At 44.2% G+C, this 27,133-nt stretch overlaps 1 non-coding gene and 1 pseudogene across 1 annotated transcript; one reads left to right on the top strand and one right to left on the bottom strand.

The window, feature by feature from the left end:
* The window catches only part of LOC116905624, a 44,491-nt pseudogene that overhangs the window by 12,308 nt on the left and 5,050 nt on the right, over nucleotides 1–27,133 (bottom strand).
* On the top strand, nucleotides 21,931–22,078 carry LOC116906431. The gene has a single exon (XR_004388692.1). It is a non-coding gene; the product is annotated as a small nucleolar RNA SNORA48 (small nucleolar RNA).

The following is a 27,133-nucleotide window of genomic DNA, read 5'->3' as shown; positions in this document are numbered from 1 at the left end:
CCACTGGGCAGGTGGTCCTAGGTTCTATAAGAAAGCAGACTGAGCAAGCCACAAAGACAAAGCCAGTAAGCAGCATCCCTCCATGGACACTGCATCAGCTCCTGCCTCCAGATTCCTGTCCTGCTTGAGTTCCTGTCTTGACTTCCTTCAATAATGAACAGTGATGTAGAAGAGTACGCTAAATAAACCCTTCCCTCCTCGAATTTCTTTAGTCATGGTGTTTCATCACAGCAATGGCACCCTTAACTAGAACAGTCATCTACAAAGTTCATGTATGAGAACATGTTACTGAGTAGCCAAACATCAGCAGTAGTAAAACCTCATAGTGTTTTAAATCAGTTCGCATTGTTGTGTTGGCCCGCATTCATAGCTGCCCTGGGGTGCAGCTCCAATGGGATGCAGGTTGAATACTCCTGATTCTGTTGTCTATTTGACAGTCTGTGTCCATACCCCAGTGTCTTAATCGTTCTTGTTTTGTAAGGCCTGTTGCTAGGAAGCAAATTCCTCTAATATCAACCTTTCTAGAACTGTTTTAGCTATTCTGGGTCTTCTGTAATAGTTTCCCTGTTTAAAATCAGCTTATAAATGTCAACGCAAGTGTCTAGCGGGGTTTTGTCTGAGAGTGCATGTCTCTAGAACAGTGTAAGAGGGACTGACATCTAAGTATTTTGTGGTTTTGAACTTATAGTTGACGCTACCTTTAAATTTTCATTTCCCGGTGCTTCTTTATCTCTGTAAAGAAGCATTTATATTCCACATACTAATTCTAGTATACAAATTCTATATACTAATCTTGAATCTCCTAACACTGGTAAATGCCAGTGTTCTTTCACCTTTTGTCTTAGAATAATAAGTCCTAGTTATCTATGCATGATATTTATGATTTCCATTTCTCTTTGTCAGTTTGCTTTCTATCAGCTGAATCGATGACCTTGCCGAGCCCTTAAACTTAGGTTTTATGCCTTTCTTATTTCTCCCCCTGAACAGTAAAAGTCTTCGGAGTAGGAATCAAAACTTACTCCCGGATATATTTGTCATCACAGTAAAAGTCTGACATTTCAGAAACCTTTGATAAATACTTGCTGGTGTATTTATTAGGTGAGCTACAGATTGTGGAAATGCCTTGGGGCTGCTATTTTGATTCCTGGCCACATATCAGCTCTTAGAATGAAGTGGCAACTCATAAACGGGCAGCCAGCCACTGATGAAAAAATACTTTTAAAAATATTAGTAGTTTCATAGACTGAGTTTTATATAAACATTATGATAGACTGCCAAGGCATACCCAGAGAGCTCTCTTTGATACGGCCTGACAGGAGCAGTGAAGGAAAGGGAAGGACACTGTTCATCCCTGTGGAGAAGTCATGGAGACTGAAGAGTGATCGTGGAAGAAGCTAGTGTGAATAGCTTACTATATTGATGAATCAGAAAGCAGGGAGCTTGGGCTGTGACCATCAATGTTATCTTCAAGATGCATTCTTCCCCCATCCCCAGTGACCTATGTACCCCAGCTATGCTCCACACCCCAAAGGTCAACAACCTACCAGAACAGTGCCACCAGCTAGGGGGCAAGTGTTCAAACACATAAGCCCTGAAGGACATCACACATTCAAACCACAGCAGCGGCCACTTTGAACTAGGTGTGAAATAAGACACGGTACATTATTCAAGGCCTGAAATTCTAGCACAAAGAACCATTACAAATAATGACAGGACTCAAGGTCACCAATAATGATTCCTACATACATAAAATGATAAAGGTTTTTGGAAAAATTAGATTCATCAATACTCATACACAAAGTATAATACTCAATTAATTCAAAGGATTTTGCAAAATAATAGGTAGCAATATTATCTACCATTTATTGGGTATTTGTGCTAATGGCCTCAACTATTGATGTTATGTTACCTATCAACAGTTAGAGCTAGGCTTTGCATCACACTCTGTTGGTGGGCAGGTCGAGGTTAAATTACTTACCTAAGCCATGTGTTGCTCCTGTGGGTCACAAGTCCAGACTGTAAGCTTAATCAATATACTAGGCCTCCAGATTTCATCCTGTGTTGAACAAGGATGTCTCCGTGGTCTTCTCAGTGACAGACTGAGTGGTTGGCAGGTCCTGGGACATAGCCATATGTCAGTACTCTAACCGATGTCCGGAATGGCTCTGCCATAAAACAGGCACTCAGCAAACTTAAAAGTAACATAATGATTCATTAATGCTAACCAGGAACCTAATATTTGTCCACTTCACATCTCAACAACTGAAAAATGGCTTCATTAAAACGTCCATCGTGGTACCGACCAGCTGAGCATTTATCCTAGCAATTCCAGGAAGTGTATTGATCTTCACTTTCTGGCCTTAGAACGGTGTGCAGCTTATTTCTAATGATCCTGACTCCCTAAATGCTGTGTAGTGACATTAGCATTGCTACTATTGGTGCTTCTTACTTTTGACTGAGTTTATTATCACTGCCATCTTTCTTTCTGTGTTTCATGATTTTCTATCCTTTTGCTGCTATCTAACCTTCTTAATCTTTAAACTTTAGGCAAATATTTTATATATTTATGACAGAATTTTATGGTACCATTTTCAAAACCATCCTATTTTAACTGGCACGTTCGCCCCGTGCATATTTCTTGTTAAAATATTTGTGGGTTTCCTATCCTTTTATTTTGTGCTTCATTTTCCTATGATTTTCCTTTCTTTCTCATATTTAGCTGAATAATTAGTATTCATTAGTTTTTCTGATTCTGTTTCTTTTTCTCATCGTGTTTGACATTTTTTAACGATATTCTAATTCTCTCAATACCTGTCTTTGAAAGTTACCAATTACAAATGGTTCTTTTGAAACTTTGCTTTTTTTTTCATTTTTAAATGTTCTTTTCTCTTTCAAATAGCCAGAATTTTAAAACATTCATCTTTTCTAAGAACAAACTGTCAGCTACTTGGCAACAATGGTGACAAAAGAAAAAGAAAGCTGGCCTAAAGCAAAATGTTTTCGGGCAGGAGATATAAAGTGAAGGCAAGTGCTTACAAAATAGTAAATGTCTAGACTTCAAATTTTCACGAGGTGAAAACAGAAATTTTGGTCTGCCAAGAAAAAAAAGAAAAATTACTTTTACTTGAAAAAGAATTATTTTTTAAGGCTAGAAGAAAGTTCTTAAAAATTTTTTAAAGTACAGTGTGTGTGTATATGTGTATGTGTGTATAGATATGTGTGTATGTGTGTATGTTTCTGTGTGTCTGTGTGTGTATCTGTGTATTTGTGAGTGTTTGTATATGTGTTTGTGTACATGTGTCTATACATGTGTGTGTTTGTGTGTATGCATGTGTATATTTGTGTGTTTATGTTTATGTGTGTATATTTATATGTGTATACATGTATGTTTGTATTTGTGTGTTTATGTATGTGTATGCATATGTATGTGTATGTGTGTGTTTATGTGTATATGTGTGTATATATGTGTAGAGTGTGTGTGTGTGTGCGCGTGTACTATATGCAAGTGTATGCATGCCATAGCACTTACTGGGATGTCCATTCTCTCCTTCCATCATGTAGGTCTCAGAGATCCAACCCATGTTGCCAGGTCTGGCTAGCAGAAATTTTTATGGTCTAATCTAAGCTTCTTATTTCCAGAGAATAGAAATGATCTGCCTGAATACTGATTTGTGGGTATGGAGCACATTGTGAAAGAACCTTTTTTCTGCAGCTACTCATACATGGAGACGGAAAGAAAACATGAGCATGAAATATGGCTCTGAGGGTTCCTTCCATAAGCCCTAAGCAGAACTGATGTGTTCCCTTACCTCAGACGGGGTGGCGGGAAACCAGATCACACGTAGAAAGGAAGGAAAGAAGGAAAGAAAGGGGAAGGAGGGAGGGAAAACAAAGAAAGAGAGGGGGAAGGGAGGAAGGAAGGAAAGAAGGAAAAGGAAGAAAGGAAGGAAGAAAGAAAAGAAAGGAAAAGAAAAGACCAATTGTGTGATTACAATTGCTGTCACTAGGTTGCCTTTTCTTTAAACAAGTCACATGAGTTCAGGCATCCAGGTCACGTGTAGGTAGCATCGCCTGGTGACAATGAGTGATTGGTACCTCTTTCATCTTCCGAAAAACCCACACAACTAGTTTTCAAGTTGTCGGATCAGATCATTTAGAGATTTTTAATCTATGGTCTCGGTATCAAAGCATAACAAATTGATTTTTCATGGTTAATCCAAGGTTCACTAAGAATATCTACAAGCAATGAGCTTCTGAGGCTCATAAAGAAAGACATTCATTGCTTTGCAGACATATCTCCTATATAGATGGTAGAATCACGTGAAACAGTGCTGTCTACACTCGTATTTTACAGAAGTCCAATTCTAATGAGTATTGCATGATTGCTAGGGGGAAAAATAGCCCTAAGCTCAATCACACATGAATTGTGAATTGTGAATTTTTTTTAAAGTACTGTGTTGAGGATTCTCTAGCTGATCCAAACAGTAGAGTATCTTCCCCATATGTTCTTTCGTGGAACACAGGTTAAAATTATAATTAAAGAAATATAGGGTTCTTTTTCAGGCTGGAGTGATGACTCTGTGAGTAAGAGTGCCTTATTTATGAACCTGAGGACCTAAGTCCAATCCCACAGCACTAATGTAAACATCCAAGTATGGATGTCATGGGCCTGAAACGTCAGCTTTTAAGGATGGAGACAATGGAACCTGAGAGCTCCCTGGCCAGTCAGCCTGGACAAAACGGTGAGCTTCCAGTTCAGTGAGAGACCCTGTCTTGGTGCAAGATGGTACAAAAGGAGACATCCAATGTCCTGCTCTGGCCTGTGCTTGTTCACACATGAGCAGGTGCACCCACTCATATCCAAGCACACATGAACAACACACACAAAGCATAAACTCTGCAGATAACAGTTATCTTTCTCACTGATTTTCAAATCTCTTAAGATAGAAATGACATAATATCTGTCATTTGAACTGCTTTTAAATGCACAGTTATAAGTGACCACAGGGTGCCCTGTCCCAACTAGTACATCTAGACTGCAACCCCTACACCCACGGCTTGGTAAACATTGTTGAAGAAGGGATAAAAAGATTGTAAGAGACGGAGGTCTAGGACGGCGGCTGCTAGGTAGTGTTTTCTAGACAGAATAGGGATGCTACATCCATGAAATCTCAACAAGAGGACAGTTGACCTGTATAATGCACCACAACAGTTGACATGCCAATATACATAGGTGATATTTCACCAGGTCCCACCCAGATAAAGAGCTATAAAAAATCAGTAGCAACTGAGAGAGGAAAAATCAGATGGTCTTCTCTAGGGACTAGTGCCCTGGCAAGTTAACCCATGGCAAGTGGTCAGCACTAAACGCACGTGCATAGGGGCAACGCTAAATGGGCTCCATAGATTATGTATACATGTATGTGAATGTGCGTGCAACACTAGCAATTATGGGAGAGACTGTGAACTTGAGAGGGGCTGGGAAGGATTCAGGGGGAACAGGAAGCATGGAAATGATGTAAATATAGTACACATGAAATTCTCAAAAATAAAAAATATAAATATACAAAAATACAGTTCACTGAAGAGACCGCTGAACCCCAGTGGAGTGATAGACCCCAACCACAAAACTTTCCACTCAAAATGTATCCTGTCCATAAGAAATGCAGGCCCAGGGGGTGGAGGAGAGACTGAGGGAATGGCCAACCAATAACCAGCCCAACCTGAGACCCATCCCATGGGCAAGCACCAATCCCTGACACTGTTAATGATGCTCTGTTAGGCTTGCAGACAGGAGTCTAGCATGGCTGTCCTCTGAGAGGCTCCACCCAGCAGCTGACTCAGACAGACGCAGACCCCCACAGCCAAACGGTGATGGAGCTTGGGCTCATATGGAAGACTAGGAGGAAGGATTGCAGCCTCTAAGGGGATAGGAACCCCATAGGAAGATCAACAGAGTCAGCAAACCTGGACCCTTGGCACTCTCAGAGTCCCAAGAACCAACCAAAGAACATACATGGGCTGAATCTAGGCCTCCCCATACATATGTAGCAGACATGTAGCATGGTCTCATATGGGTCCCAAACAACTGAAGCAGGGACTATTCCAAAAGCTGTTTCCTGTGAGTAGGAGATGTTCTTTCAGCTGGGCTGCCTTGTCTGGCCTTAGTGGGAGAGGCTGCGCCTAGCCTTACAGAGAGTTGATGTGCTATGGTGAGGGATAATCAGTTGGGCCCCAACTCACTCGGAAAAGGGGGAAAGGGTTGTGGGAGGGAGTGGCTGGAAGGGGAGCAGTGAGGGAGATGTAAAGTGAAAAGCAAATAATAATAATAATAATAATAATAATAATAATAATAATAATAATAGTCCAATGCCAGTAAATGCATTTGTGTTGCTCTGCAAACATAGTAATCCTTCTCTAGAACCTTTTACTCCTTAAAAATTGAAACTCCCCAGTCTTTATTTAAATAACAGTCCCCTTGGGGAGGGCGGTAATGGGGGAAAGATGGGGAGGGGAACACCCATAAAAAAATAAGTCCCCATTCCTCCCTCCTTCCAGCCCCTGGCAACCATCATTCAACTTTCTGCTTCTATGAAACTGACTGCTCCGGGTACCTACTAAATGGCGTCATACAGCATTTGTCTTCCTTTGTGGCTGTTTCTTTTCCCTTATCACAATGCCCTCCCGGTTCACCTGTATTGCAACAAGCAATACAATTATTCTCCTCGTTTTCTATGGTAAATTGTGTCTTGCTCTATACGTCACATTGGGCTGATTTGTTGATGGGCACCTGGGCCCCTTCCACTTCTTGACTGCTGTGAAAAGGGCTGCTATATTCTCTGTGCTTTATTTACTATAAATTTTGCTGTTCGTGACACTGAGAAAAACATTAGTCCAAAACTCTTTCTTTTCCCTTTTTCTTTTTCTCCCTGCCCTGCACAATATGCTTTCTACCGATTAAAACTTCCTGGCTCTGAATGAGGCACTTAAAAGCCTTATCCACCTGCTGTCAAAGTTCTCACGAGTTATGCCTTCCGCCCTCTCAGGCATCTGGCAGCCATATAGAAACTTCTAGAGAGAAGAGACCTGTTCCTCCTTCCCCGCTCAGCCTTTCTTTGTCTATAACCAACTTCAAATATCCATGCACACTCTCAGGGGGTGTCCCTGGTAACCCAGTGACAGAGTTTAAGGGTCTTTTTTTCATCCCAATTGGGTAAAAAATATGCTCTCTTCTTAAAAGGAAGCGGTTTTCATCGCGTGTTTAAAATATTGCGATTGAAGCCTTTACTGGGATGAAATTTTACTGCTCTTCATTACGAATCCTCTAAGGGTGATGAGCGAAGTGAGGCGCCCCGCTTTCATGGAGAGACAGAGAGGCATGAGTTGGCACGACCTCAAGCTGCGTTTGTGAGAAGAAAGTATGCAGATGCCCTTAGGATTGAGAAATCACACTGGCCGGTCCCATCACACAAGGCGGGAGGGAAGGTCTAGATCTAGAGCAGCAGAAAGCCCCAGCATCCACCACCAGAAGGCCTTATTGACACCTTCCCAGAGGACAAACTGAATATGAAGACATTAACACCCTTGCTCTGTGTACGGGACGTAGAACTCACATCACAGTCTCCAGCTCCAGGCAGACTCCTCTTCCTCCCTTAACCTAACTTACAACTTCCGGTTGCAGGGAATCGTTCTCCAGACCCTCGCCACCCCACCTCATTTCTCTAACCTTCTGGATTTAAATAAAAGCAGACCACACTGGACCCTTCCCCTTACAAGCAGTCGGTACCCTCCCCTGATCCCTCAGTTGTAGCTGGTGAAGGATAAGAAACCTCTTGGGGCAGTTGTAAGCACCGGTGAAGAATAAGAAACCTCACAACCATCTTTGAGATCCTGGTGTGTCTGAAGACAGCTACAGTTGAATATAATAAATAAATAAAATATTAAAAAAAAAAAAAAACCTCTCTTTCCTGGTCAAAATCAAACCTGCCCTTTCACAGAATTCTGATATTTGGAGCATTGTCACCTTTTTCTCTTCTCCTCCTTGCTTTAGTTTGCTTTGGTTCATACCTGGAGCTCAGGATCTTCCCCTAAACTCTCAAAGCAAAGCATTGCTCACTCACTCGAACAGGTATAAAGAGTAGGTTTTATAAAGATCCCAGAATGCTAACAAGGAGGTCACAACCCTTGCAAGCTCCCCAGAACTGGATACAAAGGATTTTGCCGCCTCCCCTTCTCCACTCTATAGGTCTTGTTAGGTCCTTTCCCTGACATATATTTGGTCATGGAAGGAAGAAAGGGGGATAGAGAGGTCTGTCCCCTTGCTCCCCTGGAACCACCCAAAGCTGTGTTTCCACTGTGCCTTCTTCAGTTGATGCACCAGCCAACCCAAGTTCTCCACTGATCATTTTTAATGTCAAAAAGCAAAATAGTAGTTAAGATGCCTCCCCACCACCCCTTCTCTAAGAGGCAGAAAATCGTCTTAGTCATCAAACTCAAGCCTGCTCAGATCTAACCTTCACTCCAGTGCTACGCACCTTTTTAAAGACCGTGAGAGTCAGCTGCAAATCAGGGCAAAGTCCTATGCAAAACGTAAACCCTGCAAGACGAGCCTCTCGTTGGCAGGACACCTACAGAAGTGAGATCTGCAGCTGACACTTTCTCCCCTAGCCTCCTGCCCTTCCACGTTTGGATCAGAAAGGAAGCTGGTTTGCTCAGAATCATAGAACTTGGGAAGTCAGAGACAGTATTTTAGAGAGTCCATCCAAGCACGGTGTAGGAAAGTTGAGAAGCCAGAGCCCTTCATTAGTCCGGTCCTGGGACTAGTCCCTTCCTGATGTAGCTCTTCCTTCGTTTCCTGAAGCCCACTCACTGAATATGGTTGAAACGAGTTCTCGTGTGAGTGGAGCACACTTGGAAAAGTGCTGGTCGAGCTGGCACCTGCATTTTAGTCACCTTGGCAGTGCATTCCACACTATAAATTATTAACCTAGCATTTTGGTTTTGTAAATTCTCTCCTTGAAAGGCTCGTTAGTGTGAATCAGCTCTCCAGCCACATCAGCCTTGACGCAGGTCCTATCGAAGGCCTGGCGCACTCGCCAAGGTAAATGTCACGTGGCGTTGAGCCTCCTTCGTGCTGAGCCAGCTAGTCTTCCCAGACAACTCCTCTCCTCCAGTTCCCCAAGTCCGACTGTTCATTCCAAGGAAATAGAAACATCTTTAAAACCTCAAGCCAGGAGGGAATTAATTCAGAGAATCAGGTCTTTTGAAGTTCATCGAAAGGACTTAGGGATCAGGTTCCAAATTGGTCATCCTGAAAATTCCCTAGAGAAAGAAAATGGGTCCTTTATGAGAACCGTTCCTCCACACCATAACCGTAGACACGGAAGCACAAATCCGGCACCCTGTCAACTGCCTCCCATACCCAGAAAACCAGAGACCAGACAACCCAGTCTCTAATTAAGATTCAAAGTTAGACTATAGGACTGACCCTGGACTCTGACCTCATGAGGTAGCAATGAATATCCTAACACCAATCCTTTGCTCCACTCCCCGGAAGGGAGGGTGGGGAGGGAACACCCATGGAAGGGGGGAGGAAGGGATGTTGCCTAACGGAAAGGAATAACATCTGTAGGATTTTACTCAAATTAATAAAAAAAAAAAAAAAAAAAAGATTCAAAGTTAGATCAAACATCAATTTTCTCCACTCCGGGAAGATGGATGAACCCCAACCATCTGTAGGATTTTCATGTTTTCTCGACCATTTTTAGGAGGGGAGGATAGAGGAACTGCATTCACTTTTAACTTTGCGTGCGTGCGTGCGTGCATGCGTGCGTGCGTGCGTGCGTGCGTGCGTGTGTGTACATGTGTGGGTAGGTGAACGTATGGGCATATGTCCATGGGGGTGAGAAGAAAACCTCAGATGTTAGCCTTAGGAACACCATCCACCTCTTTGAAACAGTCTCTCTCACTGGCCTGGAGCACACTAGGGATGCTCCCACCTCCCCTTCTCCAGCACTGGAATTACAAGCGTGTACCACCACACCCAGCACTTTTACACAGGTTTCTCAGATGAAATTCAAGTCTTTACTCTTGTCATCCCATTAACCCTCGGTCAGGTTTTTCATGATGTTACCATCAAGGTGTTGTCTGGGGCTGACACTATCACAAGCATGGCTGGAAATGATGCTTCCACTGATGGAATATGGCAGTCACTGGGCTTGTCACTGCAGACCTCAACTCCTTACCATGCAGATTGGTCCAAAAAGAAAGCCTGTGTATTTTCATGACAAACAGCTTGTCCCAGAGCAGGAGACTGTATACAGCAACTCAGCACTATTCTTCTACTACACTGAGTCATCATGAGTAACCACTCTCAAGGGATTAGAAATGAAGAGGAAAAGTATAATGTAAAGATGAAGAAAGATGGGGTAGTTTGTAATATTAGATGTTGTGACTGTGTGACTCTGTGTGTGTGTGTGTGTGTGTGTGTGTGTGTATGTGTGAAGAAAGAAATTAAAACGTCTACAAACATTTGACCCATGGCACAAAATATCATTTAACAAGAGGTGAAGAAGTTGAGAGGGCAGAAAAATCAAGTTCTGCCTTGGCCTGTTACGGTTATGATTAAAGACTGTCGAGCTCATTTATTGAGTGAACAAATATGCCTACGAGTTTGGAGAAAAGACGTGAGGAAACTTGAGATACGAATATAGGGATTAAGAAAAATGGCAAATTAAATCATGCCATTCAGAGATCTGAGATCTCTTGGGAAGTACGAAGAAAGTAGGTCTTGACACTAAGTCCTAGGAAACTCCAAATTTCATCATGTAAGTTGGTTAAGAACCATAAGGAAGACTGAAGACTTGACCAAAAAGGTAACAGGGGGGAAAAGGAATGTGGAATCTGAGCGCCAAAGCAATTCATGGTTTTGAGAAGCGAGTGTTATTGAACGTTGACTCAGATAAGAGTCATTATGAGCAACCACTGTCAAGGGATACGCATTGGTGGTAACAAGCAACTTGGGGATGAAAGGGTTTATTGGCTTCTACTTCCACACTGCAGTCCCTCACTGAAGGAAGTCAGGGCAGGAACTCAAGTAGGGCAGGATGCTGGAGGCAGGAGCTGATGCAGAGGCCACAGAGAGCTCTGCTTACTGCCTTGGTCCTCACGGCTTGCTCTGCTGTTTTCTTACAGAACCCAGGCCCACCAGCTCAGGGGTGGTGCTACCCACAATGGGCGGGGCCCTCCTCCATCAATCACTAATTAAGAAAACGTCCACAGCCCTGTTTCATGGAAGCATTTTCTCAATTGAGGTTCCTCTTCCTAAATGACTGTAGTTCATGTCAAGTTGACAGAAAACTATCCAGCACGATGGATGTCATTGATGCCCTCCCCAAACATGGTTGCTGTGGAGGTATGGGTTATAGGGAGCTGAGGAGAAAATCAGAAATAGAATATGGAGAAATAAAACAGACCTTTCCAGGACAGGCCTTTCCAAGAGTGTTGTGACCAAGTGGCCAGAAATGTGGAACAGTAATTTGAACTGACTTGGGACTTGGGTCTATTTCTGAAAGGAGAGATCCTATGCAGAGGCAGGGATGTTCACACTGTGACAGGAGAGAGACTGTCGCAAGTGGTTGACGGATTTTGTGGTGGGACAGTAGGGAGGCACTGTTTCTGGTTTGTCCCTGAGAGAGGCACCCAAGTTGTCTGAGCTTGCAAGGCCCACGGAGATTCATGATGTTTCAAATAACAAAAAAACAACAGCCTACAACAAAACAGAGCAGTTCCCCACACGCCCTATGCCCGTAATTGCTTGATTGGGTGCTTTTCTTGGGGGCTGTTCGCTCCGTAAAAATAAGATGGCGTTTGATTTGCTCAACACTGGGTCTCCGGTGCTTGGAGAATTAATTGTGGAAAGGCAATAAGGTAACTTTAATTAACTACTTATTCCAACCAATCATAAGAAACAAACACCAGCCTTTTACTTACGTGACTTATCATGACTATCAGTCCTCATGGTAGCTCTATAAATCCAGTACTCTTCTTATCCCCCATTTTGGGTAAACTGAGGCACAGAGAGATGAAGCAATGTATCATCTCTGTGTCACTATAACATAATACCTGACCCAGACTGTGGGGGTCAGGGAGTGGGGGCGGGTAGACAGAGAGAGACAGAGACAGAGATCTATGATTTTGGAGCTTGAATATTCCAGGTTCAGCTGGATGATCTGACTGGTTGGCCTCTGATGTGGCCAGTGGATGGCAGAGCGTCATGGTGAAAAAGGAGTTAACTCTCTGGCGGGAATCAGAGATCCGGTATCCCACAAACCTCTGGAAGAGTGTGTCCCCAGTTGACCTAAGAGCCTCTTATTTGGCTCCACCTCTTAAAGGTTCCACGCCACTTTCCTTAGGAACCCAGCTATGAACCAAAATGGACATGGGACCCTTGGGAGGCACTAGAACCACATCCAGACCATAGCAAGTAATTTGCCCGTGGCTCCAGAATTAGCGAGTAGAAGCACCGAGATTCTAATCCAGGTAGCCCAGCTCCAAGGTCTGCTGCTGAAGTCCTAGCCTGATGTGTTACTGCGACCTGCCTGCCTCTTCCCCTATAAGGTGTATTAGGGCACTGATTAAACACCTGGAAAGCACCAGCCCTCCCCAGAATAGGAATTGGGCTCCCTCCCTTGCTCTCATTCACTCTCCAAGAGGGTGCTCTCCTGCCCTAGAGACCACTGCTGTCTTTGTCTTACCTGTTTTTGCACAGGAGAGCATTTCTAAAAGCAACTAAGTCCTGTGTAGGCAAATCTGCAACTGGTTCTGCTTGGAACAATGTCTGAAGTTCACGGTGGACTCAGATATGAGCAGACACAGGAACTGAGTCATCAATTTCAGTGAGAAAGAAGGCGGAATCTGGAACGGTCACCAAAGGGTCAGCAGTTGCTCAGAGACTGGAAAGGTGCATAGAGACTTGTGGGTAGACAAGGAGAGAAAAGGCTGCTGGACACAGATAGGTGGAGCCCCAGACACAGAGGCTGCTAAGAGAGGGCACAGCTTCTGGTGGTGGGGCTCTGCAATGTAGCTAAACTGAATCCTATACTCTTTTATTTTGTTTTTTGTTTGTTTGTTTATTTGTTTTTAGATAGCGTGTCTAAATATGTTCCATGCTGTCCTTAAGTTTGTCATGTAGCCAAGGATAGACTTCAACTTTTGATTCTCTGCCTTCATCTATCTCCTAAGTATTAGCTTTATAGGCGTTTGCCACTATGCATGGGGACATGTATGCCCTGTTTATACAGTACTGGTACCCAAACCCAGGGCTTTCTACATGTAAGCAAGCACTCTACCAACTGAGCTATTACGCCAAGGCATTTGGCCTCGAGGGGGACCCTGGGGTGAGGCTATGCTCTTATCCTTATTCACAATCCAATCAGCAGTAGGGTCAAAGACCTAAGGTCTCCCTCTACCTCCTATTCAGCGCTTATGGCAAGAACCTCCCTGGACTCACTAATCTATTGGAGGAGGCTGAACTGAACTACGAAGACATCAGTGCAGTTGGAGAAAACGGCAAACAGCTCAATAGCCACTGGCGCGCTCAGAATCGCCCAGGACTCAGAAAGCCCTCAAGTTCACGGCTACTGACTGAGCTCTACCAAGTGCTTTGGTTGCCACTGCGCTCCCACGGCTCACGACCCCTCCACTTATTCCTCTAAGACTTGCGTGCCTTTTCCCAAACACTATGTGCAGTGACTTTGCAACATGGAGAAGACAGAAATGATCCAGGCTTTTCTGGAGTCTATGTTATGAAAGGTATGGATTAAATAACTCACCTTATAAGAACTTTAACTGCATTGTTTAAAAAAAAGCAATAGAAGCACAAAGCACCTCCCTGGGTTGGATCCCAGCCAGAGTGACGTTTTATCTGAGACTTGTTTTAGCAAAGAGGAAATGGGAGAGAATTCAGAAGACTCAGAGGTAGAAGGGAACTTCACATCTGAGGAATTGTGAAGAAACCAGCATGGATGCTACATAGTAAAGAAAGCCAGGGATGGGAAAATATGGGGGGACGTGCTGATAATAGAGTCTGGTTCCCTAATTGGTTCGTGATTTGGTCAATAGGAGGCCGGGAGCCAATTGCTGGGCGGAAGGAACAGGTGGAACTTCCTGGTCCCAGGAGGCAAAGGAGACACAGGAAAAGAGAAGGGGCCTTCCGGCCAGGCTTTGGAACCAGAAGCAGGCTTCTATCGTGTAAGGTCTCAGGGAAGCTAAAACCAGCGGCCTCAGCCATTGGCGGAGGCGAGCTGGTACAGGCTAGCTGACAGGTTTAGGGCAGGAGATTCTGTGCCCAGCAAGTGTGCTAGCAGGCAAATTCTAAAGTAGTAAAGCTGTCTGAGTGTTTTTCATCCACAGAGAAGCCTGGGCCGCGATGGCAGCTTGGCGAAGCCAAGCGAGTGGGAACAAAAGAGAAGCCAGGAGTAGCTAAGCCAGGAGGGACCAGAGCTCACTCCGCACTCCTGGGCAAAGGCGGGGCGTGCTTTTAAGAGTTACAGGCAACAGGAAAATGAGACTGGGAGATGGCGAGTCTGTCCTACAGCATTTAGTTGAATGTGGAAAGGATTCCTGGGGCAGAGGATGGTTTCCGTGGAATAATAATAAAACCCACTCCCTCTTTAAGGAACTGAGTGGCTCACCAAAACAAAAAGACAAAAAACACAACAACAACAACAACAACAACAAAAGCCAAATGTCCAGCATCCCCTCAGCACAAGGCTGAGTCATCTAGTCATTCTCTACCAACTGAGCCACATTCGCAGCCTAGAGTATCAAACGTTAACAATGGATTCTGTGGTAAGAGAAGGGTGCAGACGCTACTGAAAGCTTCAATGTGGCCTCACTGATGTAGTGTAGCTGCACCCTTATTTACTCACTCCCTTACAATAATGGATTCTCAGCACCAAGCTCTGATGGACTTCTCCCCTTCATTGATATACCCCATGAAAGCATCCAATTATGGTCTGTTATCAGAAAGAGCATCTGAACAGCTAAGCGTGTGTTCAGAGTCCCACCGAGTCAGTTCCCAGCCTTCTTCTCCTTCTCTGTCCTGCCCTCCCTATCTACAGCCTTTGTTTTGTCTGTGAGAAAACTGGGAATTAAATGGGCTGGGACAATGTGGGTTTCTACTGTGCCATTAACAAAGCTACTAATAAAATGGACCTTTAAATTTAATTGCTCAACCAAGATTTTCTGTGCTCTGGGCTTTGGCAAACCTCTGTTGAGAATGGCAAGTAGGGATAGTCATGGAACACGGACCCCAGACTTGGAATGTAAACACCAGTCTCTCAATTGCAGAACCACGAAAGAAGAGGGTAGCTGGGTCCTCAAGTTGGCCATTAACCACCACATTCCTCATACATCAACACTTCTTTCCACTAGAAACAGAAACCAAGAACGCTCTCAGAATTTCCTTGAAGTCACCTGATGGGACATGGGACCAACCTCAGGGGGATGATAGGATTGGACTTTGCCATCAGAGATTCGATATCTTCCAAATTGCCTATCAGAAATGAGTGCCACATTCAGAAAAGGCCACAAGCTACTGATTAGTCTGCAGGGCTCCCCAAGGGATAGTTTCAGTCCAGTGGTCACATGGATGACCCTACTTAAACTAAATGGATCACAGACTTAGCCAAAGGCATGAATCTAGGAAAAGAAATGGTAAGAAATGGGATGTGACAGGGTTTGGTAGGGATAGGAAAGAAAAATGAGAGGGTAAGGAAGAAAATAGACATTATGCATATGTGCAATGTATAAAATTGTCAGATGGGACACGTATTATTTGCCTAGCAATATTTGTAAATTATTCTCTTTACTTCCCAATATAAACCCCTTCTCCTCCCAGGATCCCCTCACACAAATCCCCCCATTCCCTTTCCCCTTCTCCTCTGTGGAGGGTGAGTCCCCTGGGCCCTGTGTCCATGTCCCACACCCACCCCAGCACATCAAGTCAGTGCAGGACTAGGTCATCCTCTCCCACTGAGGTAAGACAAGGCAGCTGGCCCAGGGAGGGGAACAAATCTACAAGCAGGCAACAGATTCGGGAACAGCCCCCACTTCAGTTGTTGGGGTATCCGAATGAAGACCAAGCTACACTTCTGCTATTTATGTGCAGGGGTCCTAGATCCAGCCCATGCTCACTCTTTGAGGGCCCCCAGGGGTCCAGGTTAATTGGCTCCTTTGGTCTTTCAGTCCTTCCTCCAACTCTTCCACAAGACTCCTCAAGCTCCATCCAATGTTTTTTGACCAGCAATAAAGATATATAAAGTCAGGTTTTATCCAAGAGAGTGTCATGTTCAATGCCCATAAAGGCACTAAAGCCTTTTATTCCAAAAGAGTCAGAAGTAAGAATTATATATGAGTGAATGAAAGAAGGTCTTTCTTGGTTGATAGTGTATCTTGCAGAACTGACTTGGAGAAATGACGCTGTAAGGCAATGCTATACCATGCCACACGTAAGTGTCTTATTCTGATTCATTGACCCAGAAGCCCTGAAGGATGTCAGATGTAAACACTGGGAGTAAGACAAGACTGCAATTAGTCCACTTAGTGAAAGCTGCTCAACCACTTGGGCCTTGTAATTTAGAAGATCCAGTCATGTCCATGTGTCTGTGTCAGATAATGACACTGACGGCGTATCTGGGAAACAGTAGTGATCTACATGCTGACCCCAAGCAGAGCCCTGTTCTCCTCTTCAAATAACTATTCTTCCTTGAGACAGCCCCTGATGTACTACTGAGCCCTAAATGAGGCTGAGTACATGACCATGAGAATTGGACATACCTTCCATTCACAGCCTCTGCTAGATCTAAAACATACTGACAGCCTTGGGACACACACAGCTGCATAGCACAATAAAATAGAAATTGTCCCAAACAGCCAGTTGGATGGCAGGTGATTCCAGTCTCCCTGAACACTATTCCCATTTTACCGTTGCTGTTCTTGGAGTCACAAATGATAAAGTATTTTTTAATGCACTGTTCAAGATCCAGATGCCTTCTGGCTAGGCCAGCAGGCGAATCGAGTGAAGAATCACTACCCTTTCATCTTTCGAGACTTTGATGGTGGTGCTAATATAGTTCATTCAGATGTTTGGCATTGCTGTGATTTATTATTGGTAGAAAAAAATTCCTGTGAAGCTTTCTGGTTAGATTTCCTATTCTAATAGTTCTCAGGATACAGACCAGGATACTAAGATGAGACCAGTCCCAGTTACTAGTTGACCTATTCCAGGCGTGAGTTCAGAAACACTGAAACCAACCCTGAAACAAATACAAAGGCTTTCTGTGATATGGATCCAGACTGAAACTCCACTTCTCCTCCAGCTCCCTTCCACCCCAACTCTGGGAGAACAAAGAGGCATTTGAGGTGCCCAGGAATTAGCACTAATTTCATTCTCTCGGTAGAGTTCCCGAGGTTAATGTCATCTCTCCTTCCGCTTGCTGTTGTGCGGATCTGTAGTTGCACATCCCCTGGGGGAGTCTTGAGGGATATTTACTTTGTACATCTGTGTTATTGTACTGGGGCTAAGGAAATGGCTCAGTTGGTGAAGTGCTCGCTACATAATCATAAAGACGAGTATGCAGGTGTCGTAGGATACACATATAATCTTAGCTTCAGGGAAGCAAAAAATGAAATCTCCCCAGGATCCACTGGCCAGACAGGCCTGCCTAAGTGGCAAACCTCAGGTCCCAGGGAACCTCTCAAAACCACAGAGTGGACTGCTCCTGAGATATAACACCCAAAACTGATGTCTGTCAACACACACACACACACACACACACACACAGAGAGAGAGAGAGAGAGAGAGAGAGAGAGAGAGAGAGAGAGAGAGAGAGTTGAACCCTTACATACATGAACATGTATGTCCAGAGGTCTCTGCAACCACCACAGACAACACAGTAGCAATGCAACGGAAACAAGACAGTAGTTCACTTCAACGACTTCAGGAGTGTGACCCTGAGTAGTTTGATTTGGCCATATTTAAACACAGCACAATTTGATAAAAAAAAATTCCCCAATGATAAACAACTCAATCACACGTGCAGAATAAAGCTTAAGACATGACTACATCGAAATTCTTTGGAAAGCACATGGGACATCTTCCACAAAGATAGGTTCTATAAATGGTCAAGTTCACAGTAAGGGTCTCAGGGAGCATCCATCTTGGCCACACAAATAGTGCAAAGGTCACAAGACGATTAATCACATCTGCTCCCAGCCTTCTGATAGGAGCACAGGTCATGCATCTCTTTTTTTGAAAAGACAGCCCTGGATTTAACATTCCTGGTTGTCCCAGTGATTATCTGTGAGCACAGGAAACCCCATGCCCAAACAGACTCTCTCCTCAAGGAGACTCCATCTTAAGAGGCATCCAGTCTCTGACTGGCTTGTGTCTGGGATCACAGTGAAAGTATACCATTCTCTACCACATTAGCAACTGACAGCATCATTGTCCTTTGCTCAGCTCCCAGTGTTTGTGATCACATTTCTAGTTCGCTTGGCTGCACATCTGGCAGTCCTAACAGCCCTGATAAAATAGCCAAACTGGGTACAGCGTTCTGATTCCCACTCTATCCCTGCCAACCTTTTCAGTGATCCAGTTCACGTTGTCCCAGGAACTTAATGCTGCCACATGGTTTAGCCACTCTCAAAGCACTTCATAATGATGACAGCCATCACTTTCACCTGCAGCTGGCAGGAGACAGACACCGTGGACCTTGGGATGATGGCCGTGTTTCTCCCATCAGTGTGTCTCTTAATACCCTGTCTTCCTACAGGAATGAGGGAGAGTCATGATGAAAAAAATCCATCCAACCTTTTCTCTTAGTCTTCGGATTTCTTCTTTTTCATGATAACAGGGAAGTTATAGAACATTGAGCTCTCTGAATTAATAATGAATATCTATTAGGTCCAGGTTTCAGCTAACTAGACAAGCAAACAGAGAGTAATTGAGCTAGCTTCTCATGATGATATCTATTTTGAAAGTTCTGGAATCTGGCCCGCATTTATCTAACATTGTGTGCTGACATTCTTAATAACAAATTCTGTATCACTTAGGGTTTAGTCAGAAAAGGTAAGCCACCCTGGATATTTTAAACAAAAAAATGGCAGTACAGTAGTTACTGCTTTATGATGGTAACAGCCCCAAAGTGAAGAAGGAAGGAGAGGTACGGTACCCAGGGTCAGGCACTGTGAGAAGCCCTCTCTGCCTGAATGAGTTCTCTAGGGCTATATAGCAAAGTATCATAGACTGAGGGTACAAAGCCATGCCCAGGGAATGACACTGCCCTCAGTGGACTGGTCTCTCTCACATCAGTTAACAATTAAAACAATATGCACAGGCTTTCCCACAGGTCAATCTGACATGGGTGCGTTCTTATAGTACTAGAGAGCTAGCAGGGGTCAGCAGGACTGATTTTTTTTCCCTGAAGCTCTCCCCTTTGACTGGTAAATAGTCATGGTATTACTAACTTCTAACTCTACAGAAAAACAGAACCGATATGATTGGATTATTATCCAACCAATATGGATGGTTATTGGTTGGTTGGTTGGTTGGTTGGTTGGTTGGTTGGTTGGTTGGTTGGTTGACTGATATTATAATGTTGGTTCAGGAGGTTATATAGGACAGGAATTCCTAAAATCCAGTCAGCAAGCTAGTGACTCAGGAATACTGACACTAGAGTTCCAGTCCGTATTTGAAGACTGGAGAATCATGATCTGTGTATATTCCAATCTGAGTCTGTCTCCAAAAGTACACGACTCATAAACCAGGCAAAATATAGGCAGAGAGTGGATTCTCCTTCAGCCCGTCCTTTGTTCTGCTTAGTAGATTGAATGAGGCTCCCCCATATGCAGAATGGCCATGATCTTTCCTTATCCTGATGATTTGAATGCTAACCTCACTCACAGACACACCCAGAATAGTATTTAATGAGCTACCTGATCACCCTGTGACGGAGTCAACACAAAATTCTCTCCCTGTGTCTGCACAGACTTCTCTCCACTTGGTCTTACCTGAATTTTCTCCAAAGACACCAGTTATGTTAAGCTAGTGACAAATCTAATTACCTTTAGAAACCCCAAAGTCTCCAAACACAGTCACATTCCAAAGTACCAGGGGTTATCACTTGAGCATGTAAATGTGAGGAAAACTGTAATTCAGCCCACAATCCCTGTTGTAGCTTTCTCTCTATTGTGATAAAATAAATCTGACAAAAAAGCAACTTGGGGGAAAAAGAGATTATTTCATCTTTTACTTTGAGGTTGGCAGTCCATCACTGAGGGAAGTTGGGACAGAGACTCAAGGCAGGAGCCTGAAGGCAAGACTGCTTTTCCTTCCATGCACAATCATCTCCAAACAGAAAACTTATAGCCAAGCAGAAAGCACAGAGGAATGCTGCTTGCTGGCCCACTCTCAGGTTCATGCATAACTAACTTTCTTTTACAGTCCAGGACACCTGCCCAGGGAATGACACTGCCCTCAGTGTGCTGGTCCCTCCCACATCCGTTAACAATGAAAACAATACCACAGACTTTCCCACAGAACAATCTGACATAGGTGGTTTCTCAATGGAGACTTTCCACTCAGTTGGCTCTAGGCTGTGCCAAGTTGACAATCCACGCTATCGAGGACATCCCATGAAGAAGGCTACCCACTGGGATGATCTGTTTCACAACCCACCTGCTCCTACAAGGGCCTGAGGTAGCCCTTTGCCATGTCAAGATCTGCTTGGCCAGCAAAGGCTTCTAGAATCCACATTCACCTCTATCCTGCTCCTCTATTTCCTGCCACCACGCCCTAGCTATAGGAGTCTTTAAGGTACCCAGAGTTAACAGCCCTATGTCATCCCCACCTGTGGCATGTTGGAACCAAACATGCTCTGCTGGAGATGAGATCATCACCAGAAAGAGAATAGCCTCTCTCTTTCTTCTTACGCCATCCTATGTGAGTGTTTCTGTTAGGACAACCCAGCTGCATCTCTTCAAACTTCCAGAACCTAAAACATGGACCAAAGAACCAACAATTACTGCATTTGAGCAGATATTTGGAGGAACGTGGGGACAAGCTGTGCAGATATCCTAAAGCGAGTACTATCTGAGCAGAATATCAGTTGCAAGGTCCTGAAGTACAATCCAGTTTGACTCCTGTCTTAGTTAGGGTTACTATTCTATGTAAAATATCATGACCAAAAGCAAGGTGGGGAGAAAAGAGTTCATTTGACTTACACTTCCACTGTAGTAGTCCATCATTAAAGGAAGTCAGGACAGGAACTCAAGCAGGATGGGAACTGGGAGGCGGGAGATGATGCAGCTGACATGGAGGGGTACTTTTTACTGGCTTGCTCCTCATGGCTTGCTCAGCCTGCTTTCTTATAGAATCCAGAATCACTGGCAAAGAGATAACTACCTACAGTGGAATGAGGCCTCCTCCATCAATCATTAATTAATAAAATGCCCTGCAGGCTTACCAATAGTCCTGTATGGTGGAGGTATTTTCTTAATTGAGTTTCTCTCCTTTCAGATAACTTGGCCAAGTTGACATAAAACTATCCGGAAATGAAATGGACAAAGTACAGTGACATAATAAGAAAATATAGAGACAGCTGAGGGGACAGACCACAAATCTAATACAGGTGACATAATTTATCATATAATCCAGAATGCTTTAAGAGTGAGGTAATGCTACTAATAATTATAAACAAACAATAAGCATGCAATGAAATATCTCAGACTAACCTAAATACTACCTCTGTGTAAAAGCGAAGAATTTCTTTTCTGTTTGTTTGTTTCCCACTCGATGACAAAAGAAATCACTGGAAGGTTTACCAATAGTGACATGATCTTACCCATTAAAAGAAACACACACCCCCAATTCCCTGGCAATGGGCAAAGAGATACCTTATTGTTGGTGTTGTTCTTGTATCATCCAGAGGCAGAGCAGACAGATGCCAGTCCTTTGTTCATCCTAGTTTGATGCATGGTTTGGTGGCCAAGGCTGTTTTATGCCTAGGACATATGAAAATCAAATCAATTCCAGGCAGTGCAGCACGGGAGGAGAAAGATGGGCAGAGGCATGCCTTTTACCATACCACACTGTGTAGGCAGGGAATGATGCCCACAGACCTGGCCTCAGCCCCATGGCATAGACGGGACACAGAAAGCCCCACCTACCACCACACAGCAGAGCAAGGAAGGAGCAAAACAGACAGAGACCAATGGACCACCAGTCTGGAAAACTGACCTAGCAGGCTGAAGCATTTGGGAGACTGGGCCCTGTACCTTGCCTGGAGAGCTAGCCCTAGTGGCAGGAACACAAGTGAGACAGCCCTAAGGGCCATTCCTCCGCTGTGAGGTGACACAGGTGAGGGGGTGATGCCCTCCCACTGTGACCTCTCACCATTTGCAGTCATGAGAGCAGATGAGCTGTCCCTGCCTCTCACCTGTTGCAGCATTCAGAAGACTGGGCCATGCACCTCACCTGGGTAGCACAGTGGAGCCAGCCCCAAGGATATGAGAGCAGGAGAGCTGGCCCAGCCCGTCACAGGCTGCAGCCCTTGGGAGAGTGAGCCTAGAATTTGACTGAGCTGCACAGTGGAGCTGCCTGTGAATGATGCAGGTGAGCAGGCCTGAAGGGCTCGAGAGCAGGAGGGTTGACCCTGCCTCCTGCCAATGGTGGCATTGGGTGGCCTAGCTGGAGAAGTGTTGGAGAGATCCCCCTGGTGGTGTGGATAAGGGAGAGCTGGTGGACTAACCAGCTCATCTAGGACCCAGGCCCAGATCCAGGGCTCTGAGTTGACCCACTCCAGAACATACATAATCTGTAAACTGTTGGAGTGCATGAGAGAGTCTGCCCTGCTGTCCCAAAGCTCCAGGATCTCCATGACACAAGGCAACAACAGGATAACAGGAAGAAGTCCTGATGAGGATCCAATATTGATGATGTTACAGAAGCCAGAGACCTCAAGGCAGACCAACAACTCACTGCAATGAACATTTGCAAGTGAAGATGTATAGACCCAGGGATATCCTGTGGGACACACCGACATACTACAGCTTCCACGATGAGATTATTCTATGCTTGTGTGCATGCACGCGCATGTGCGCGCGTGTGTGTGCGTGTGTGTGTGTGTGTGTGTGTGTGTGTGTGTGTGTGAGTTTATTTTGGGGGGAGGTTGCAAGACTGAAGAGCAGCTATGAGAGGATCTGGGGATGTGAAATTCACAAAGAATCAATAAAAACATTTTTTAGAAGAAACACTGGCTTTTGTGCTGAGAATGGGAGAGATAGAGAGTCAATGTTGAAGCAGTTATAAACTCCTGAAATCATCCAAGTGTTGGATTGTGGTGGCAGGAATCAAAGAAATCACTGTAAAAGAGACTTATTGATAAATTGGATGTGGAGTACAATAAGATAAAAAATTGAGATGATTCTGAGACAGCTCAGGCAATTCTTTGCACAAAAGTTAGAGTGGCCTCTGGTCTAGTTAGCTTTTATTGCTGAAATAAAACACTGACCAAAAGTAACACGGGGAGGAAAGGGTTTATTTCTTCTTAAACTTCCACGTAATTATCCATCACTGAAGGAAGTCAGGCAGAAACTGAAGCAGGGCAGGAACCTGAAGGCAAAAACTGAAGCAGAAGCTTGGAGGAGCGCTGCTTACTGGCTTGCTCCGTCTGCTTTGTTATACAACACAGGACCGCCTGCCCAGGGTGGCACTACCCACAGTGAACCAGACCTCCTGCACTATTCATTAATCAAGAAAAAGACCTAGAGAGCTGCCTACAGGCCAATCTCATGAAGGCGTTGTCTCAATTAAGAGTTCCTCTTTACATATACCTAGATTCGTGTCAAGTTGACGAAAACAAACAACAGACCCTTGGCCCCTCCACCTTTCCTTATCTTGTCCTTCAGTGACCTTACTGAATCGCAGAAATATGGATATGATGTGTTTCTATCTTACCTCTGGTCCTGATACACAAATCACGTTTAGAACCCTGACCTTGAATATCCAGCCCTGGTTCGCCCCATTTTTCACTTGAAGAGTTAAATAAAACAAGATCCTTTGGTCCCAAGTGAACATCGGTTCTCTCCCTTTTTTCTCCTTTGCTCACCCCTCTCTCCAGTTAGCCAAGAGTTGTCCAAAGAGCTCTGGGTGACAGGAGCACCATTGTCTTGATAGATTCCTTGCTTTCTCACTTTCTCTCGCACATTGTGTCAAGTCTGCAGCAACATCTTAAAGCTTTGTCTTAAATGTCATATAAAACCCAACCATTTGTTACTCTTCCCACCACCATCACCCCTTTCTTATCTCCTTCAATCACAACCCAACTCCCAACTTTTTCTTTGTTCTTCATTTGATTCTTGATAACCTATCTTCACACAGATACATGGAGCAGATCTTGTCTAGCATTTTCCTGCCCCCCCTTCTCTTGAGAACATTGCCTTCCATATGACTCAACATTTGCATTAGATTCAATTAAGGAGCCAGAAAATCCTTCAAAGCTCATCAAAACCGTTAACACAAGCCTGGAGTTCACAAAGTTTAGCAGATGTCCTTGTGACCTTGCATTTTATTCTCAGCCCTTTAAAAAGTTCATGTGCATGTGCATGTGGGGTATGGGGGATGTGGGGGGTGAAGTTGATTATGGGATATCTTCCTTAATATTTACCCCCCTTATTTTTGAGGCAGGGTCTCTCACTGAACCTGGTGCTCACAGATTCAGCTGGGTAGATAGCCAGCAAGCACGAGAAACCCTGTTTCCTCTGCTTTCCTGTCACTGAGATCACAGCAAGATGCTGCTGTGGATTTTTTCATGTGAGCTCAGGTCTTCTCCTTGCTCAGTGAACATTTTACTGACTGAACTGTCTCTCCAGTCCCTTCAGCAGAAACCTCTCTACTTACCACTCTTGTCTTAGCTCCAGAAATCTCACACTTCCCTCACGGAGACTTCTCCAGATCCCCAAAGTAGGAAAATGTATTGTATGCCTTTAAATTGGCTCTCCTATCGTCCCCTTACTCTCCATCTAACATGGAGGAAAGAAAATGGTTTGCAGATAGACAGACTTGGAATAGCACCCTGCCCAGTCACCTCTCACAATCCTAGCCTCTCACCATCAATATGGGCATGGACCTACTTAATGGAGTTTTAGGACTTCAAATAAGGCAAAATATACAGAAATCCTCATTATTCTAGGGCCTCAATAGATGTCTCCTTGTTTCTTCATATGCTGTCTCCCCAGGATCTCCTCAGTCCACCATCCCCTTCTTCTTTCTTTAGTGTCTCTTTATTTTGGAATCAAAAGTCAACTTTGTACAGGGTCAGTTGATGGACAGCTTGACAAAATAAACTGGGAAAGTGAAGCAGTAGTAGGAGGCTTAAACATCCCCAACACCCTTTTGGATGTCATAAACAAAGACACTCAAGTTTAGAACAGAAAAGTGCGTCATTGGTACTGACTTGGTTCTTGGGCTTCTCTTGAATAGAAAGGGTCAGGTTTTACTTCTCTACCTTTCCAGCCTAGATTTATGTGTGAATGGCCGATTTCTTCTGTACCCAAGAGTAATGAGATCTCTGAAATATAGAGGCTCTGAGAGGAGAATTGCATGTGGAACTGGTTTCATTTGATAGGATACTTAAATCTCAGTGCCCACTGAGAAACTATTTTGATGAAATACAAGAGTATTTGGCTCATGCCGTTTCTTTATTTATGTAACACAGCTTAGATTAGTGGGAGTGAAGGGAATGCTGTACGCAGACCTCCTAAGGAAACCTACTCTTATATTACACCTCCCCATTTTACGATAGGGACATGGGGAATGGAAAGCAAACCTTTGTAGGGGAATAAAGACCTCTAAGCTGTTAGGTTCCAAGAAATCTCTTTATGTGGAAAAATATGGTCATAAATAACAGCCAGCAAATTACAGGCTGAGAGGGTGGCTGGCATGAATGGCATTTCTATCAGAACGGGCCCTGACGACTACATGGGCAAATGTTATCAGGGAAATGAAGCAGATCAAACAACCTTCTGCCATTTACTATTGTTAGATTCATTGCTGGTCTTCTACACACTTTATCCTCCTAACAGAAGGACAGAATACATCCTTTGTCTGAGGTTTTCCAAAACTCTGAGTTTCTGTTTTGCTCATAAGGAAACGGTCTTTGGACTCTGGTTATGTGGCTGTGTGTTCTGTGGGTCTGAGGACACTCAGCCGAAAAGCAGCGCTTCCCACCTGGAGGCACAGCCCAAGGGAAGAAGAGGAGGCTTTTGTCCCCATTGGAATGAGTTCATGATGCAGAAAAGTTGACACACCAAAACAGGTGACAAGGGCTGACAAGATGACGCAGTAAGTAATGCTGGTCATTTGCTGCCACATCTAATGACCTGAGTTCGGTTTCAAGGGTCCACAACGCAGAAGGAGAGAACGAACTCCCACACCTACCATGGCTTCATCCCCACCAATAAATAAGTAGTTTTTAAAAATAGAAAATAACTGGTGACCTGGGAAGTTGTATTTTGCAACAAGCCAGCTGAAATAAATGAGTTGGAGCAAAAGAACCAAAATCACTCTGCAAATGTGATGACTCTGTTATTCAATTCAGAGAGTATTTCTATGGTCCCTCTTAGTCAGGGTTACTACAGCTGTGATGAAGCACCAGGTCAAAAAGCCAGCTGGAGAGGAAAGGGTTCGTTTGACTTACACTTCTGCATTGTGTGTCCATCACTGAAGGAAATCAGGACAGGACAAGTCCTCCTGCCTCCTCCTCCTCTCAACTGCTGGGATTCTGTGCACGCACCCAGTTCACAGTACACTCTTTTGAAACACGGTCTCACAAATCATCTCCTCACTTATCTTTCATCGTGAGTCACCTTTAAGTCAGAAAATACTGTGAAGAAAACCACACAAGCTCTGTCTCTGTATGCTCTAGACAGCTTCAACACGTCTGAGAATTTTCCACTTTTGTTCCCAATGTATTTTTTAAATAAGCCATTAATAATACAGTTGGTCTTTAAAACTGTGACAAGGATGCTGAAGCATGGCCATCCACAATTAATGGCTCCTGGTAGGAGTGAG

This window comes from Rattus rattus, chromosome 7, assembly GCF_011064425.1.
Source record: "Rattus rattus isolate New Zealand chromosome 7, Rrattus_CSIRO_v1, whole genome shotgun sequence".
Taxonomy (NCBI): domain Eukaryota; kingdom Metazoa; phylum Chordata; class Mammalia; order Rodentia; family Muridae; genus Rattus; species Rattus rattus.
The sequence above is the reverse complement of the archived record's forward strand: the minus strand, read 5'-3'. Positions and strand labels throughout refer to the sequence as shown.